The 20,219-nt window shown below is 36.0% G+C and overlaps 1 long non-coding RNA gene across 4 annotated transcripts in view; it reads left to right on the top strand.

Annotated features, from left to right (window-relative positions):
- Positions 1 to 955: 955 nt before the first annotated feature.
- LOC147572038 (uncharacterized) overlaps positions 956 to 20,219 on the top strand; it is a 169,100-nt gene continuing 149,836 nt past the window's right edge. For 2 of the 4 annotated variants that reach the window (XR_015247036.1, XR_015247034.1), the window contains exons 1-3: positions 956 to 1,609; positions 5,611 to 5,673; positions 9,553 to 9,672. This is a non-coding gene — a long non-coding RNA (uncharacterized LOC147572038). Of the gene's footprint in view, positions 1,610 to 5,610; positions 5,674 to 9,552; positions 17,467 to 17,713; positions 20,200 to 20,219 lie in introns of those variants that run through there. The other 2 variants (XR_015247033.1, XR_015247035.1) reach the window with 2 other exon arrangements.

Raw genomic sequence — 20,219 nt, forward strand, 5'->3', positions numbered from 1 at the left:
TTGGAAAAACCCCCACAGCTTTGAAGACTGCTACCCAACATATTCACATTTTCTAATCTTCAGTCTGATCTTTTAACTCTATTTAACACGTAACCCTATTAATGTATTATAACAGCTTTTTTTTTTAAAAGAAAATATAGGCACTCAGATATTGACTCAAAAATATCTATCTGTCTGTCTGTGTACATTCTTATCGCTGCTCTCCAGGGCCAGAGCATAGTGTGCCCCACTTCCTGGGTAAAGTCCATCTTCAGCCAGATCAGGGTTACTTTACTGTCCTCTCTGTCTTATCTTCTTCCCATCTGCTATGCACACGCCCCTATCAAAGTGATTTTCCTAAAACACAAATCTTGTCCTGTCACCACTCTCCTAGAATCTCCTCCAACAGCTCTCTGTTGCTCTTAGACTGAAGTCTAAATACTTCCATGTCACTTTCAAGACTCTGTGTTACTTGATTCCAGATGTCTCCTCTCTAACATACTGACCCTGGCAGTTGTTTCCTCCTGCCTTAGGACCTTTATGTGGAATCTTTTGTTTAGAGCACTCTCCCGATCATCCAGGTTTTTTACCTTATAGCCCAGCTGCTCCACCCTCCAATGAGCCAGTCCACTTTCAAACTTACCTCAGGTTTCATTTGATCCTTCAGACTTCAATTTAGACTTCTACTTTCTCTAAGAAGACATCTCTGAACCTCCATATTTGAATTAGGTGATATGCTTCCTTGAAATCCTATATTATACCTAACATAGACTTTATCATAGTGTGTTTTGATTTTTTTGTTTACTTTTCTGTTTTTCTCACTAGACACTAAGCATTGTAAGGTCAAATACAGCATTCATCTTTTTCACTGACTCTTCTTAGAGGTCAAGTGTTTCTATCTGAAACAATATTTTATGAACTGAATAGCAATAGACTTGGTAAGATTATAGATCTCAGAGCATATGTAAATGAGCAATTGAAATCTGAAAGGACTCACAGGAACATATGATCTGCTTTACAAAGACGACCAGGAATGATAGGCATGTGATCTGAAAAAAATTGAGGTCATTTAGAAATTGCTCCCCGCACCCCAAATAAAAGACATTGCCGAATCAAGGCAAATGTTACCAAAATTCCTTAGGAATTACTTGCTGGTTTACTTGCAGAGAAAGTAAAGAGTGCTCAGATTAAGAAGACAGCATTTGCTTCTACAACCTTGCCACAGCCTGACATCAAGTTTCAGGCCAAGTTGAGGGTTTTCTTTTCTTTATTTTTTTGTTTATTTATTTATTTTCAAAGAGAGAGAGAGAGAGAGAGAGCCAGTGCAAGAGCAGGAGAGGGGCAGAGAGAGAAGGAGAGAAAATCCCAAGCAGGCTCCATGCTGTCAGTGCAGAGCCTGATGAGGGCTCCATCCCAAGAACCACAAGATCATGACCTGAGCCAAAATTGAGAGTCAGGCGCTTAACTTACAAAGCCACTCAGACGCCCCCAAGTTGAGGGTTTTCTAACAAAAATATTCTCAGTCTTTGTGGATAACCAGATCCATTAGAGAATCTGTAGTACTTATAGTCTGTGTAGGAATTCAAAAGCATGGAATGGAGACATTTACAAGTATGGTTGACCATTACAGGTAAGTCCATATTAGTATTTTCTACACTGAGATACAAGAGAAATGGAAAGTGTGTATTATTATTTTTTGACTGCTTAACTGTGTTTATTGACTGCACCATTGCATCCACACTGGTTGAAAAACTTTTATTTTTGCTTAATACATTTACGTTGTTTACATAAAGTGATCTTTCTGTATTCTTTCTAATTATGTACTTTACTTATTAAGTGTCAACTATACTTGACGCAAGGTGTGAGGCAGAGAAGAAAAAGAGAGAACCTTGCTTTTGGACTGATTCTGACTTCAGATAGAATGAGCTAGCAGTCAGTTAGAGAGTCCATGACTGTTGTGGCAAAAGATACCACAAGTAAAGCTAGTGTCTCTTGAGGGTGTTTGAGAAATACCTGTTGAGTTGTATAGGTTAACTAAGGATCACCTAAAGCCTTTACTTCACATCAAATATTTTAGTTACTTGGTGTTTCTCAAAAACTATATTAGGCCCAAAGAGGCAGGATACAAACCTCTGTGCATCCCAGGTAATGAGGTAAATGAAGCATTTTGGCATTATGCACATAGCCTGCCAGATAAGACACTAACCGGAGCAGATTTATAAGGATTTCTATTTAAATTCTGTAGAAAAAATTCCTGAAAAATTTTCAATGTTTAGCAAATAACAATAAATTGTAAATATTTCAAAGTGCATAACTCCTCATAGCTCTTCTCTTTATTTAGTTTACTATTCCCTGTTTTCATTTAAGAAACATAAAATACTTGTATGTAGTTTTCATGCATATATATTTCTGGTCTCGAACTTTCTAGTTCTATTTTTTTATAAAGTCACAAATGTCTTGAGATTTTAATACGACTATCATGCATCTTTTAGTAGCATAATCCGGACAGTTGGAGAGGCAACAATGTTTTTGTATTTATTAACATTTTTCACTTCAGGTCAGGATTCAACATTTAAAAAAAAATCACAATCTCTTTTTACCTTGAATTTATGTTTAATTATTTTGATAGACTGTATTATTGGTAAAATTACACACAAAAAAAGTCACCTTAGCTGGTGTGGGAACAGAAATCTGCAATATTTAATTCAATAGAAAAGCCCGGGATCAGGGTAATAATTACACCTGTGAAATTATGCCATGTGGTTGGTAGCAATAATAAAACAGTAACACACCCTTCCCCTTACATAGCTCAGGATAGAATGTCCCTGGTGTCTATATTTTAAGTGAAATGTAGGGGCAAAGTCAGAGATGTAAATACTGGAGTTGAAGCTTCTAATCAGTTCTGTCTCTCCCGAAATTATTGACAGAAAACAAGTGAGTCAAATATCAGCCCTATATGGGAATACTTTTAATGGGAATGAAAATTCACCCACTGTCTTTCTGAAATGGCTGTTTTCTCCAGCACAACCCTTAAATCCACAGTTCTCCAAAATGTTGCTTGCATGAGGCACTAGGAGTTTGAATTACTGGCTGAGTCATCAGGTCACAGGGACCTCAGATAGAAATTTCTGTTGTTTATTTAGGAAATGAAAGAGATTTGTTGAAATATGGAAATTACAGTCTGTCATTTGCAGGAAAGTCTCTTTGTTTTAGGCATTCTGAAGAAATATGCAAGTGCTATAAACAACCTAACACTAAAATTTTTTCAATGCCACAATTCAGAGAAATAATAAAATGTAATTGATAGGCTTAGAGATCATGAAGGAGCTGTTGTTTGTCGAGGAGTTTTTGCACCACAACGTTCTATTACTGAAATAATTTACTTTTATATCTGGTGCTGATATTGGAATCTGTACATTTCTGGTATAAAATAACTTTAGGCATTTTAAATATACTTTATGTTCAAGTAAAAACCAGAGAAGGAAGCTTTGGTGTTCTTAAACCACTCTGGATGTCTTATATTTCCTTCTGTTCGAAGAGTGCACCACAATCATTCAATGCACAAGGAAAGAAATCTTGTGCTCAAATACTCTTAGGCGGTGGTGAGAGCACGCGGCCAAGCTGAAGGGCTTCCCAGATCTGAGCAGTGTTTTGCGCTTCTTGGCTGATGGATGCCGACACACACAGCTCCCTAAATCACCCCTACTTTAATATCCAGGCCCCGCTGAAGGGACTGGACTGATGTGAGCCTGAATCCAAGCCTGCTCTTGTTGGATTTCATTCAGCTGGAAAAATGAACATGTAACAGCCACTGGGAATGGGCTTTGCTTATATGGGAAGTCCTCCCAGCCACTGCTTTAACTCTGGTGACCTTTTCTCCAACACTTAAGACTGCAAGGAACTTGGGCGATGTGGGAGAGGGGGAAAAAAAAACAGTTTTTAGAATTTTGGTTGGCAGGGCCGCAAGCTACTGAGACCATATGAATTTTGCAACAAGAGGCCAACTCTGATTGCTGAGGCTTACTCCTTCTTTGGATATAGATAGCCTACCTCATGATACTTGTGCTCTTTCTTTTGTTTTAAGAATATTTCTGATTGTGGTGGTACACCTGCTCACATGCCTTTTTCTCCCCTAAATTAGCAAGTTCCTCCAGCGTTTTAACTCCAGTGGTGACAAGATCTGCCTCTCCTTTAAGATGCTTTCCTGTTACTAAAGACTAGATGCTTACTTTGGGTTAGCTAATTGTTGGTCTGTAAACTTTCAACATTTCTCATTTTACCCAGAGTGAAAAATAAAACCTCCATGGGAAGCTAGCACATACTTAGGAGAATGATTGGTTTCTTGCTTGTCAGCACTTCAGGAGGTGGGGTACAAACAAAGCTTCCCTTTCCACTGGAATTGAATTCTTGTTTGGCTCCTGGCCCACTCTACAGATAACCAAACAGAGGCAAACACACCACGTCAAAGCACAAACCAGGGATATGGGAAGTCTGCAATGGGAGACAAGAATATGTATCATTCCTTATCACAACTCTGCAATGCTTTTTATTTTCAGCTTTCCCGGCCTGTATATAGGAGCATCAGTGAAAGAGTATCCTGTATGTTTAGCTCTCTCGGAAAGTCACTAGATAGAATCGAACACCACTTTTAGGAAGCAAATGCTTTTATTACTGTTTATACCACAAACTAGAATTCACAACACTGAAAAAAATATGAAAGTTGTGGCTGCTGTTTTCTTGGAAGGAAATTCTTTATTTCTCAACCCTAATTTATTACAAAATGAGTTTGGGTCATTAGAGAGAATCAGGAGCTATTCTAAATCCTGAGAGGAAACGTTTCTTCAGAGAAATTTGTTCTTTTGTCAGTTTGCTACACAAATGGCTTCTAACCCTGCTTTCTAAGATTTAGAACATCTTTTTTCTTCTTTTCTTTTCGTATAAGGTTTTGAGGGGAACTGAGACTGACTTCCATATTATTCAATCTGATGGCTCTATTCATGTGCATTTAACTTGCATTTAGTGCATAAAAATGGAATACCTTGGTTCTAATTTATTTCAGGTACAGATTCGTTAACAAGTTTATAAGAATAATCTTGAAATTACTGTAGGTGAAGCAGTCTCCAGTTAGGACAGTACACAATGTCTTGTGAGACATCTTTATGTGAGTGAAACACCTACTATTTGGTGTCGACAGAGGGCTACGCCTCTCATGTGTGGTAGCTAATCAGGTACAAAGGGAATTGAATCCTCACATATTGCAGAAATATTTTGCTGCCGAATTCTCTCTAATCTCTAGAGTGTGTTGGCCTTTGATGTTTCTGAAACATAGCCACCTTATTAACCTCCAATACACAGGGTAATTTTTACTCATGTAGGGGAAGATAGAATCCTCTCAGCCAGTATGACAATCGACACTGGTAAACAAGCAAATAGGAAAATGAAGAGACTAGCTCAGAATATAATATCCCCATTCTCTGTCTATAGATCCTATGTAGATGTTGATGATTTGATTTACTTTCCATATCAAAAGCAATATCTTTCCTGAGGCAATATTCTAGTAATTTGTAATGAGTGGACTGAACTGCAATGATGACTTAAAAAAAAAAAGACATTTAATGATTTTTACCCTAGGTCCTGTGGTGTGAAAACCCACATGAAACCAGATGAACATTAGGTAAATATTCTTTATTAGAGGTGAGTTGAACTTAAAAGTGATTATGTCTTAATTGCCAGCGTTGCTGTCTTAAATATAGCAGTGACAAGTTTTAAGAGAAAATAACATTTCACGATTAATGCTTTAAATTAACAACTCACAACTGGGTAGACTTCACTGCAATCTATCATGTTGAAGATAGGTGAGGTTTATATTCAGGGATACCTCTTACATTTTCTAAGATTTCTTGGCCTTATTAATTCAAATCTTACTCTCAATGCATGCATGCAGCCAAGATAATTACGAGAAGGCAAGATCAAAGCCAGCATATTATAGTCCTATTCCATTTTCTGCTGATGTGAGTGATGTGCCTCTCCTTTGATGTTGTATGCTTCTACAGCGAAAGTACAGAGGATAAAAATACTACACCATGTAATCTGGCATTTATCCCATGAGAGCAGAATTCCAAATTGTGACACATGTCAAGAAGTTAAAAAAAAATAACTTAAAAGAGGCCTATGCTTTATAAAGTGACATACTCTGCATTTAAACACCATCAAACATCATCTTCCATTACAAATTTAGTCCCTGATATAAAATTCAAAGAATTTTGTAACTTTAGTAGAAGAAAATAGTTACCATATTTACTAGCAATTATATTAAATGTGTGCCTGAGCCTTTATCCCACCTAATGAGGGCAGTTGACAGGAAGCAGACGCACAGTGTACACATGCATATTTGTGTTTGTACATCCATTCAAGGATTTGGAGTCAGCTGTGTGTACTCTACACATCTATCCAGCTGGTTTTAGTTTGCTATGAATCTTCTATCACCTTAGGTCATGAGGTTGAGCAACTGGCAGATCCCTGTACTAGTTTTGATTAGAGAAACAGAGCTCTTGGTCTATAACATTACATGTAACTTAAATATTTATCCTTATGTTCTATCTCTGGCAATGTGCTATTGGAAATTAAATGTCACTGGTCTGATCTTACTGTTTCTTACAGTGTCCTTTCCTGTCCTCGTTCACCTTTTAGAAATATGTTAAAAGTGTGTATGTGTGTGTGTGTGCGTGCATGTGTGTGTGTGTGCATGTGTCATGCATGTGTTTGGTTTGCTTACATTTGCATGAACATAGATACTGCAGTATTACTTCTAAATTACCTTTTCTAGAAAATTAAATTGAATTCTTGCCCTTCTGAAGGAAAATAACATTTCCCAATCATGCCTAACTTACTAGTTAGTTCTAGTCCATTCCATTTTGGACTCAGACCCTTTAAGCCACCATGATATGACATAAATGTTTTGTCAAGAAAATGTAAAATTGTTTAGACTACATGGCTGTTACCTCTAAAGCACAACACCCGATATTGAGAAAACTGATTTGATAGGCTACAACTTAACCTTCGCTTCAAATCAAAACCCAAACTATTTTTTATTTTGAAAAATAATGGCTTTCAGTTTTTCCTTGAACTACATATTCAAGAGGTTCTGAATCCCAGAATGATTGCAAGGTATGCAATGGCAAGGTAAGAAGACCAAAACAGATATAAATATATTTAATCTTGCTTCTCCCTTCTCTATTATTGGAATGAGCTTCTAATAATAAGGTTAAATACAATAAAAGAAAGATCATGAAGTAGAGCTGAATGTGTTAGAGAGAAACCCCTCTGGTGATCTTTGACATGTTATAGAATATGGTGGTGCTAGAACACTATATGTGAACATATGTCATGATGACTTTTGAAGACTATAAACATGTAGTCTCGATATACATTTCTGACAAAATTTTAAGGTACATTTTTAAACAAATGCTTCTGAGGCCATGTGAAATAAGGGGTGGAGTCACATTTTGTCAATATGTGTTCAGTTACAGCCAATTATGTCTGTGTAATACCAGTCCCTTTAACTTCAGCACTACACTAAGAAAATATCACTTTATTCCATTTATTAATTTAGTCTTGGTCCTTTGGGCCCACTGTATGTCAAGTTGGAAACACAAAGTCTTACATCCTATTCACTGGGATCTCCCATGCCCTCACTGGTTACTTCTTTTTAGTTTTCTTTTCCAGGTTTCTTAATTTTTCCTCACTTCCAAACGCTGGATTGATTTCTCAATCTAAGCATCTGAGCTCCTTAGTTTTCTATCTACACTCAATTCCTAAGTCATCTCCCTCACTCCTAGAGCTTTAAATACCACCCAGATGCTAGAGCCCTCACATTTCTACCCTTAGCCCAAGACTGCCTGTCTGAATCTAGACTCATATGCCCAACTTCTCTCCCAATGATCTCTCTTTGACATTTATATTTTTCTGTTGTTTAGCCCCATTGTGCCATTATTATGTTGTAGTCACTATTCTAAAGGTTTACATGTCTTAACTAATTTAGTCCTCATAATAACTCCATGAAGTTGATAATATTATTATTCTCAAATTATAGGTAAGAAATGTGGGATATAGTTACTTGCTCAAGTTAACACAGATAGAAATCTACAACTCAGACTTAACATGTTCCAAATATAACTCCTGGTTTCGTCTCCACTGCTTATCCTTTGCCAGTTTCCCTTGCCAGTCCATAGTGCCTCCATCCATTCTACCAGTTGCTTCAAAGTACTTGAGATTTCTTTTATTGTTTTGCCCACCGCATCCAAACCGTCAGCCGACTTTGTCCAGTATCTGACCACATCGCAAGGCCAACATCATCCTTCCTCTTCTGGACTACTGTAATATCCTCCTAACTAGTCACTTTGCAGCTAGATTAGGCCTATTGTGACAAAAGAAAAATCAGTAACTTCTGTGCTCAGGGTCGTCTCAGGGCTTCGCATCTCAGAATAAAATGTGACATCCTCAGTGTGGCCTCAAAGATCCTCATGATTTTGTCCCAGGCCACATCTCTGACTCTGCTACAACTCACTTACCTCACCCTTCTCTATATCATTTCTTCATTTTTCATTCCTAATGTCATCCTTATGGAAATTGCTTTTTCCTCATGCACTAATCACAATAATGCCTATCTCATCTCATAACTCTTTGTCCTCTTTTTTTTAAAGTCTTAAGTTTCAAGGGCGCCTGGGTGGCGCAGTCGGTTAAGCGTCCGACTTCAGCCAGGTCACGATCTCGCGGTCCGTGAGTTCGAGCCCCGCGTCAGGCTCTGGGCTGATGGCTCAGAGCCTGGAGCCTGTTTCCGATTCTGTGTCTCCCTCTCTCTCTGCCCCTCCCCCGTTCATGCTCTGTCTCTCTCTGTCCCAAAAATAAATAAACGTTGAAAAAAAAAATTAAAAAAAAAAATAAAATAAATAAAGTCTTAAGTTTCAAATAATGTGTTCCTTAGTATTTCTTTATAGAAATACAACTATGTTCCAGAAAGTGAAAGTTTGGTGTGTGTCAGTTATATGTGACTTGAAAAGGAATGTATAGACCATTTTGAATAGAGCAGACTTCTAAATAAAAAGTAAAATTTGTTTTTTATTTTTCCATAATAATAAATTTGTAGCTGGGAGGTAGATGCTCAGGCTGATACTGCCTTACCCTCCCTTAATCACTTCTTTTTTGTTTGTTTGTATTTTGTTTTGTTTTGTTTTAGAGAGATAAAGAAAACACATATGTGAGAGAGGGGAGGGGCAGAGGGAGAGAGAGAATCATAAGTAGTCTCCATGCTCACCCTGGAGCCCTTTGTGGGGCGTGATCCCATGACCCTGGGATCATAACCTGAGCCGAAATCAAGAGTCAGATGCTCAACTGACTGAGCCACCCAGGCGCCCCCCACTTCTAAGTGTACCCATATAATGATATTCTTGCCAACAAAAGATGAGTAAAATGATTAATATGTGTCACTTCTAGATGTAGGTCTTGAAAAATTGTTCATGTGTTCTACTTTTTCCCCTTCACGTGAGTTTCAAGGTGGACATGTCTATGTTCCAGGTTCAGCTGTATAAACTAAAACTAGGAATGATGAAGAAGAAGAAAGGAAGAAGGAATCCATGTTCCTTAGTGGACACAGAAGTGAAGAGCAGCCAGCTAAATTAACCTGGATTGATGAATGTAAGGAAAACAAAAATGTTTATTCTTTGTGTCTTGGGAGTATATATCAGTAGCTTCTATTTTTATCCTCAATGATGCACAATTTCTTATCATTCAACTTTGCCTCCAGTTGGAATGTGAATTTGGGATGTTGGAGTTTGAAGAGCCTTCTTGGACAATGAGGTAAAAGCTACATGTTGATGACATAATATCCATATTCCTTTTAATCTTGGAACACATAAGAGCACTCAATTCCCCAGATTTTGCTTATGTGAAAGAATGAAACAAGTGGCTTTATTTTATCTACTTTCATTTTGGATTTCTGTCACTTGAGCTGCATCTAATTCCAACTAATTAACCGGGTTGTATTCCTTATTATTTGCATTCTGTGAGTTAGTATAGAGCTAATACAGGAGCAATTCTGCTCTGGTCAAGAGGGTTACTCCCAGTCTGGATATCAGCACATTTTTTATTTATTATCTAAGAGAATATGGCTCTTCTGCCTGAAGTCCTTTTTCATGAGCTATGATGTCACATGTACAAATGAATGGGTATTGTTATAAACCTGAGATACAGAAGTTTTCATTAAAAAGTTTCTATTTATCTTGTTTGAAGAGTTGCCTATTTCTTTCCTGTGATATCCCTAGAAGATAAATTTGTTGCAATAAGATAAAGGAAACTCTTCATTGAAAACCACAGCAAACAACTCAGGTCAGTTTTAAAGTGTATTTTCCACACCCCGTATTATTAGAGCAGGCCCAATTAAATTTTAGTGCCCAGGGACCATTCTTGCTATTATTTTCTAATAGAATGTGATATAATATTACCCTTGAAACAGTTTCAATTTAAATTACTACCCTCCCCACCCCATTCTGCTTTTACTCCCTTTATGTGGAATCTCTCCGAAGATACTGAACCTGAATTGTATCTTATCTCATGACCTATAGTTCCGGGCCAAAATTTGGAATTTTCATATATTTGTGGAATAGCCTTATAATCCATTCCATTTCAGAACAAATTCCTCTAATTATAATAAAGGAAGAAAAAAATGGTAAATTGATAACCTGATATCTATTTGGAATAGCCCTTCTTTTCTTAACTTATTTAGCTATCAAAAGAAAGTTTTAGTCTGTTTTAAAAGTCCTAGGCCGTTAATATTGAGTGTACTTTGAAAATAATAGTAATATGTAATAGTGATGGACTATAATTTAAGCCTAATGTGGACAATTAGAAGTAATATTTTGTCGTACTGCCTGTTCTGAAATATTTTAACAGCGGTTATTCCACTTGTTTTCATAGTAGTAGTTTTTGCAGCAGGTATGACCATATTAAACTTTTATTTTTGATATGCAACCCAAGGCTTCTATAACTTTGGCAGGTACATAGCTAGCTTGTAGCAAAGGTAAGTCTATAGATTCCAGAGACTGTCATCTTCCTACTTGCCATGTAGTGTATAAATAAAAAACTTAAACTATCTCTTTGGAAGATTGCATTGCTGTCCTTGCACACATAGAAAAATTGTACCAATTTATGCAAAAATAGAATAGATGAGAGATAAGGCTTAATAAAATGTCTGTCCACTTCACTGGAATACTGGCTGGTAGTAAGAACATGCTTCCAGTTAAAGAAATAAAAGGTTTTAGTTAAACATCTTAATGAAGCTCATTTTTGTTTTTCTTTTCTCAATATTTGGTTTAACTTTCAAAGAAAGCATCCAGTGCCAGAAAACAAATCTATACTGGGAAATATTGCTTATAATTATCATCACTATTAACATCACTCTCATGAAAAATGCTTCTATTATATTTTATGTGAGAGAGGCCATGTCTTTTTATATTTTTTTATATAAAACTGAAAATTTAGTTTAGAAGAATCTTTTTTGTTTAGCACCAGTAAAATGATGGATAATTTTCTGGCCTGTGTGCCTCTGTACTAACAATGTTATTTTGAAAAGGATGTGCTTTTGAAAAGTCTGAGGCAGTAATCCTGGGTACCTCAGGATCTATGTGTGGCTTGCTGCCTATTTTGAGCAAACTGTCTCCTCAATATATACTTAAAACTAATGATTTGTTGTATAATAAAAATTAAAATTTTTAGCAAAACTGACCAAGTGGTAAGTTTTGGCACCCTATTTAAACAGCTGGTTTCTTTAATGCTTATTCCCATGCCTAGTGAAGAGTGGTTTCTTAAAGGAACACATCTGATACAAATACCTTAAATATTATCAGTAATTCAAGGGAACGCAAGGAAATTTGAAAAGGGGCTCATTGAACTAACTTAGAAACCCCTGCAAATGTGTGAAAAATATGTATTTTCCCTTTTCCCTGAGTAAACTGCACAGAAACCTACATAAGTGGTGCATAAAGCTTTCATGACTTAAGCCCTAGGCTACATATCTAAGTGGTCCCCACTGTATTCACATATAAACAATAACACTGTATATTAAGAATCACAATAATAGCAAAAACAACTATAACATTATTAGCATGATTTTATTTTTATTTTTATGGCTTCTTGACTAGTTTGACAACTACCTACTGGCTTTTAGGAAATGCCTAAAATGCCAGTTATACATACTTTATGTCGGAGAAGATAGACAGCTTTAGTTTTACTCATGGGATCATCCACAGGAAAGCTTCTCAGACAAAAATTGGGGGGTCTCAAGTTACAATGAACATTCCATATACAGGCTTCCTTGTTATCAATTAACTCAACTTACTTCTTCATCAATTTTTTCTCCCTTCAGTCTTGATGGTTTTATGACCTAGACCCAGGCAATACCCTTAGGCGGTCCATGTGATAATTGACACATTTTCTAACACGGTATAGTGATGCCCAAGTCACTGCTTTCAGGCTGTGACTTGAGCTTATTGGAGTCTGCAGCAGGGGCTCCTTTTATCCTCATACATCAGAATACACTGACAGCTCTCCCATGCAGGGACCACGCAGATCTCTCCCCCAGGAAAATATATGCAAACACCTCCAGAACATTGTAATGGTTGCTAGGCATCACAATGGTGACATCTTTATGATAAACACAGTATGCAGAAGAAGGTCTAATAAAAGAATAACAAATTATTACATGCAAAGGGCAATTTTACAAGATTAACAGGTATAATAAATTACTACTAGATCAGAATACCTTATTACCTTTTAAGGTATTTCACAGTGGAGACAAAGTGAACTGGCCTATAAAAACCCAGAGAATGTGGGAGAGAATAGCAAACTGCTTTTCCACATTTCTGAAAGAAAGTCACAATACTTGCCTTATGATATGGTGAGTTCAGCAAGTACTTATGCTAAAATAGGGTTATGCATGCAGTTCATGCTAAGATGTTTATTATGATTTTTCATATGGCTATTGTATCTTCAGTAACATTGCAATCTATATACTATTAACTTAAAAACTTGTAGGATTTTATTTCTAAAACAATTTCAATACATAAAATATTACATAGTAAATTCCAAGACTCACATTATTTTATAATAATTAGTAAATGTGTGTTTTTCAACAAGATAGTAGGAATTTTGTAGCAATGAATTGCTTCCTTTGATGATTTTCATCAGATGTTCAAGAAGTTAAAAGGAAAACGTTTCCAGATTTTCAAATTTACATTTCCCTTTTATTTTGAAAAAGTAACCAATGCTTCTTACTTTTTCTTGACTGTACTTATATTACAAAATGAGAAAAAATTCTATTACTTGAACATTGGAGACATGACATTTGCAATATATAGAATTATTTTATTTTATTGAAAGAACTGTAGCTATTTAGACATTTCTAGTGGTGAGTCTAATCCTTTCCAAGAAATAAGAAAGTTAAAAGAGAGGATAGAGGGGATGGGAGAGAGAGAAAAGGGAGAAGGGGACAGAGGGAGTAAAGAAGAGAGAAAGAAGAAAGGAGAGAAGGAAAGAGGGAGAGAGGGAAAGAGGGAGGAAATAAAGGAAGGAGAGAAGGAAGGAATGAAGGAAAGCCATGAGACTTTCTAAGTCTGATCACCTTCCCAAATATTTTGATACCTAGACTTGAAAAATTGAGCTACTATTAAAATATTTTTAATGTTTATTTATTTTTGAGACAGAGAGAGACAGAGCACAAAAGGGGAAGGGTCAGAGACACAGAATCTGAAGCAGGCTCCAGGCTCTGAGCTGTCAGCACAGAGCCCGACGAGGGGCTTGAACTCACAGACTGTGAGATCATGACCTGAGCCGAAGTCAGACGCTTAACCGACTGAGCCACCCAGGCACCCCTAAGATATTTTTAAATAGCTGCTTTAAGTTATGATTCATTAGATATAAATAATGCAACCAAACTTCATTGGTGATTGCTTTGAGCTATTTGTTGCTGTTATGGGTGAGCCATTGGACTCAAGCTTGACCTAAGTAAACGGTACAGTAAAAAAAAAAAAAAAATGCATTCACATTCCTTTTATCGTTTTTGCTACTGTTCATGGATACTTGAGATCAAGAGTGCACTATTTATCTCTTTTCTACCATCTTTATAGCTCTTTCTATTGTGACTGCCATGCAATGGTAACTCACATGTAGGTGAAAATCTAAAGAGTACAGTTTTTCAATAACATCACACTTCAAGTGCTTTCTAAAAGGATGGTCCTCATCAGATCAGGATAATCAATATTCCTTTTGACTGATCTTGAAGTCTCCTCAAGTTGAGTTTGCTAATACAGTGTGGTTCTTGTAGGTGGAAGAGGGAAATGGTGGAGTTATTATTGATAACTACTGGGTATAGATTGGAGGAAAAATTGGGGAGTGAGGGATAAGGGAGGCATTGAAGTTCCTCAAGAACAATTTATGCATTATCCTCCTCACTGGGAAATACACAGAGAAGATGGAAGCTCAGTCAACTTGAATGTTTAATGAATACTATTAGGTATCTGTGTGAGTCATTCACATTTTTTAAAATATGAATTGCTTTTTAAACTATCATGTAGAAAACATTTTATTTATTCTTTCTTTGATGCTATTCTATATTTATGCAGATCCAAGTTTCTGACCTATATCAGAATACTTATTGCATATCTGAATTTGTAACTGTGAGACAACCACTAATTAAACTTATATTTAACTATATCTTACCTCTGTCTTGCATATCTCTCCATGAGAGAGCTGTGGGCACAGTGGATAAAAGTGCATTCTATAAACTGTTCTGGAATTCTTTTTGAATACCAAGAATTTTGACTCTTTCTCTTTTTAATTTTGTGACTTGGATAAGTTCACCTTTGGGTATCTCAGTTTCCTCATCTGTGAAAATGAGAATAACAGGAGTTTATCTCAGGGGCTTTTGTGAAGATTAACAGCATTGATAACATTTAATTCACTTAAAACAGTGCCAGGTACTTAAACCTTGTATCTCAGTCTCAAGAAAAGGATTCTTATGAAAGCTGTTGTCTTGACTTCAAATTTAGCTTTTGTAAGCATTGATTTCAAAATGGGGATCATCCAGGATTAGGGATATTTTGGCTAATAAAGGTATTTCCATTTTTTATAAGAACAAGAAAAAGGCATATACACTCACAACGGGATGCACTGATAAGATTTTCTTTTGTTCCTGTAGTTGTTGTTATTGTTGTAATACAATTCCATTTAAAAGCATGTTGATTAGCTCAGACTAATTAGGAATTATATTTGCATATAAAATGTACTCGTTTTAACCATGTTGCAAGATAGGTTATCATCTCTATTTTATTAGTGGGGAAATTGGGAAAGAATATGGGGCTTTCTGTGGGTCACCTAACTTGCAAGTAGTGTCAAAGTTCTTGCTCTTTCCTCTAGCCTATTTATTTGATAGCCCTTATCTATCTAAGTATAGTCCTAAGAAATAGTTCATTAGTTAATTTGTTAAAACAGCACTTATTGAGCACCTGCTATCTGCCAGACACTGTGCTACATTCCTGGTGGTGAAATAGTAAATAAGGCACTGTTAGAACTATTGAGAATCAAGGGTTCTAAGGGGGAAAAAATGGACAAACAAGAAATTTGAGTGCATCATGATAAGAGTTGATATGGAAATATATAGGGGCATGATTGGAATGATTTCAGAAAGAGGCATTATGCATACAAAAATGTACAAAATACATATTCTGAGTATATGGCAAAAAGAAGGAATAAAAGAATAAAATTTTACAATGTTTTATTTTTTACTTTTTTTAACTGAGATATTAATTGGGCATAGTGATGTTAATGAATATATCATTATGATTTGAAAAAATTCATCAAAGTCCAACAGCCAATTAGAATATTTCATTGCCTGCTGGTCTAACACTTATTCACAAACACTGGTTTTGATTGTGACTTGGAAACTAGATGACCATCCTAGCTACTAATCAATTAAATGCTGGATAGTTCTCTTCTTCTTAATTATCTACATCTCAGTTAATAAAAATCTCACCCTTGTTTCTGTTCATTGCTCGTTACATTCTATTCCTAAACAATCTTATCGATAGCCGCACTGATGTCTCCCAAATCTATCTGCAGCCTTTCATTTCTCATGCCATCCATGGAGATATTTCTAAGTTTTGATTAATCTGATATCTCCATTGTATATTTTACTGACCAATGTAATTCTCTTACTTTTCCCATAAATTCCTTTTTCTATAGGCATAAAACTAGTTGGTGACACCATGAGTAGCCAAATCCCTATCCAGCTGCCACTCGTTCTTACACTACCAGATTTCATCTAATTCTATAATGCTAGTCAGGGATTCGTTTTTATCTTATATTGTACAAAAACTATTGTTAGCAATAATACAGTGCTTTCTTCTCTCAGAATATTATTTAATACTTAATTTTCTCACACTTAAGTTAGCATTGGTTTTATCAATTATTTTTTTACTTACATTTAAAACAAAATATGAGGAAACTAATTTGTTTAAGGTACTTCTAAAACCATTTAACCTTCAAAGTACCACTTTCTGAACTGCTTCAGAACTGAGAATTGTTAGTCTGTGTATTAACACTCAACTGAGTCATTGGTGCTGAGTTCTTAAGTCAGCTTTTTAAAAATAATAAACTTTAGTTTTTAAGAGAAGTTTTGTGTTCACAACAAACTGAAGTGTTTCCCAGTCCCCACACATGCACAAACTCTCTCACTATTGGTATTCCACACCACAATGGTATGTTTATCACCATCTATGAACCTACACAGTTAATGTTAGGACTCAATATTGGTTTTGTACATTCTATGGATATTGACAAATGTAGATACATATTTTCATCAATATAGAGTCATACAGAGTATTTTCACTGCCCTAAAAGTCCTCTCTGCTCTACCTATTCATTCCTTTCTCCCTATTAACTTCTGGAACTCACGGATCTTTTTACTGTCTCCATTACTACCTTATGCAAAATGTCATATAGTTGGAATTATACTTATGTAGCCTTTTCAAACTGGCTTCTTTCAGTTAATAATATGCATTTTAGTTTCCTTTATGTCTTCTCGTGACTTGATTGCTCCATCTTTTTTTAGCACTGAATAATATTCCAGTGTTGTTTCACAGTTTATCTTATCCATTCACCTCCTGAAGGACACCTTGATTGCTTCCAAATTTTGGCAATTATGAATAAAACTGCTATAAAGTTTTGTGTACAGGGTTTTGTGTGAACATAAATTTTCAACTCAACTCTTTAGGAAAATACCAAAGAGGATTATTGGTGGATAGTATGATAAGAGTATATTTAGTTTTATAAGAAACTGTCAAACTGTCATACAAAGTGGCTGTACCATTTTGGATTTCTACCAGCAATGAATGAGAGAGTTCCTATTGTTCCACCTCTTTGCCAGCATTTGGTGTTTGAGTGTTTTGGATTTTGGCCATTCTTTTATTTTTTATTTTTTATTTTTTTCAACGTTTTTTATTTATTTTTGGGACAGAGGGAGACAGAGCATGAACGGGGGAGGGGCAGAGAGAGAGGGAGACACAGAATCGGAAACAGGCTCCAGGCTCCGAGCCATCAGCCCAGAACCTGACGCGGGGCTCCAACTCACGGACCGCGAGATCGTGACCTGGCTGAAGTCGGACGCTTAACCGACTGCGCCACCCAGGCGCCCCTGGATTTTGGCCATTCTACTGGATGTGTAGCAGAATCTCTTTGTTGTTTTAATTTGCAATTCCTTGATGATACTTGATGCTGAACATGTTGTCATATGTCTATTTGCGATCTTTATATCTTCTTTGTGATTTTAGATCTCTTCTAATATGTGCATTCAATATTATGAGTTTCTCTTTATGAACTGCTTTGCTGAATCCTGTAAGTTTTGAAAGTTGTATTTTCATTTAGTTCAGAGTATTTATTAATTTTTTTTTGAGATTTTTCCTTTGACTCATGTTGTATTTAGAAGTTTGTTTTTGATCTGCAAGTAAGTATTTGGGAGATTTTCCAAGCTATCTTTGCCTTATTGATTTCTAGTTTTATTCCATTGTGGTTGAGAGCACACATTGTATGATATCTACTTTTGAAAACTTGTTAAGGTGCATTTTTTTGGCTCAGAATGTGGTCTATCTTGGGGAATGTCCCACATGACCTTGAGAAGAATGTGTCTTGTGCTGTTGTTGGTGAAGTATTATATTGATGTCAATTATATGCAGTTGATTGGTGGTGCTGTTGAGTTCTTGAACCAGCTTTTCAATTATCAACTGAAGCTCAGAAATGGTGTTGAATATACCTGATCTACCAACCTACCAAGCAGCCATTTGATTCCTAGGGATTACATGAGTAGTTTGGTCTCTGAGAGTTCATTTCAAACCTCTGACACCTATTCATCACAAGTTATGGTGTTGGCAATTTTTATAGTTGAGTATGATCAGGCAATGATATCTGTTTGAAAACATTGTTTGCACTTCGACATGCCAACAGAGCCTGTGCAGCGCTGGGAATTGTCTAGTAGACTCTCTATAGATTATCTGATTATATGGAGGTGTGCTCATGTGTTTTTCTTTCTGTTATTTAGCCTATTACACAACTCTGCTGAGGTACATGTTAAGTAGTTTAAAAAGGTAAAAAGGAAGTGATTCTTATCCATATAAATAAAAACGCGTCTTGTCTGATAGAGATAAAATTTTTGACTAGTTGAAGAGATGAGCCTGCTTATTACATTTTATTGCTTTATTATATATAAACCAATTTTGCATCTATTAGCAAATTTATTTCAGCATTCCAGATTGCATACACATATATGTTTTTTCTTCACATACTCCTCTGAACTGATTTTGTATCTTGCACTGGTTTCTTCATCAATTAAGGAATTTAATAAATCTTAGATATGTTTTCTTTTTTAATGTTTATTTTTCAGAGAGAGAGAGGAAGAGCATGAGTTGGGGAGGGCAAAAAGAGTGGGGGATAGAGGATCTGAAGCTGGTTCTGTACTGACAGCAGAGAACCTGATGCAGGGCTTGAACTCATGAACCATGAGATCATGACCTGAGCCATGAGATAATGACCTGAGATGAAGTCAGACACTTAAACTGACTGAGCCATCCAGGCGCCCTGACATGTATTCATTTTAAACTTGCATGTAAGTCATGACATTATGTTTTTGAAAATTATATTTTCAATTAATTAAGTCATGATACCCACCTATGGACCTCAGTGATTATGAGACACCATCCATTATAAGATTTCAGAAATGTTAAAATGTAAATTTATACATCTTAAAATTGATGAAATATGATAATCACCAAGTCATATTAATTCTTCTTTCAAATATCTCTTGAATATATCTTTCTCCTTTAGTTTCCACTACTTTTGTGTGAGTTTCTTTGCTTCTGCATTTTATGCATAACTTTCTGATGTATTTTTTTTTACTTTAGCTTCCTTTCTCTCCAGTCCATCCTTTGCTATGCTGCCTAAGTAATAATTGTAAACCCGAATGTTTATGGTACACTGCTGTTTTCAAACCCTGAAATGATTTACTTCTTGATATTATTTACTGGGATCTTCACAATTTAAATCCTACATATCTTACTTCTAACTTCTTCTGTAAATAGTTTCAGATTGTCAGATTTTCTTAGAGGTCATTCACTGATAGTATTAGTTTCTAGTCAGAGTTTCTTCATGACTCTACAATCTTATCAATTGTTTAATAACACTCTGCATATTACATAGTTTTTCATCTATTTGATTTGTATGTATGTATGTATGTATGTATGTATTTATTTATTTATTTATTTATTTATGTTTATTATTTTTGAGGGAGAGAGAGACAGAGAGACAGAGAGCAAGCAGGGGAGGGGCAGAGAGAGAGGGAGACACAGAATCCGAAGCGGGTTCCAGGCTCTGAACTGTCAGCACAGAGCTGGATGCGGGGCTGGAACCCACAGGCTGCGAGATCTTGACCTGAGATGAAGTCCGATGCTTGACCCACTGAGCCACCCAGGCGCCGCTGATGTGTATTTATAAACCTAACTTTCTCATAGAAGCTTCTGTATGGTTCTCTTAAGCATTTCTGATTCGGTTATCCTTTTGGACAAAGAATTTACTGAATTCCAGGTACTTAGTACCTCTTGAGCCTTATTAAAATTTAACATTCATGTTCAAAGATAGCAAATATA

The sequence above is a fragment of the Puma concolor genome, chromosome F2 (genome assembly GCF_028749965.1).
Source record: "Puma concolor isolate L17-30 chromosome F2, mPumCon1.1.hap2, whole genome shotgun sequence".
NCBI classification, from domain to species: Eukaryota; Metazoa; Chordata; class Mammalia; order Carnivora; family Felidae; genus Puma; species Puma concolor.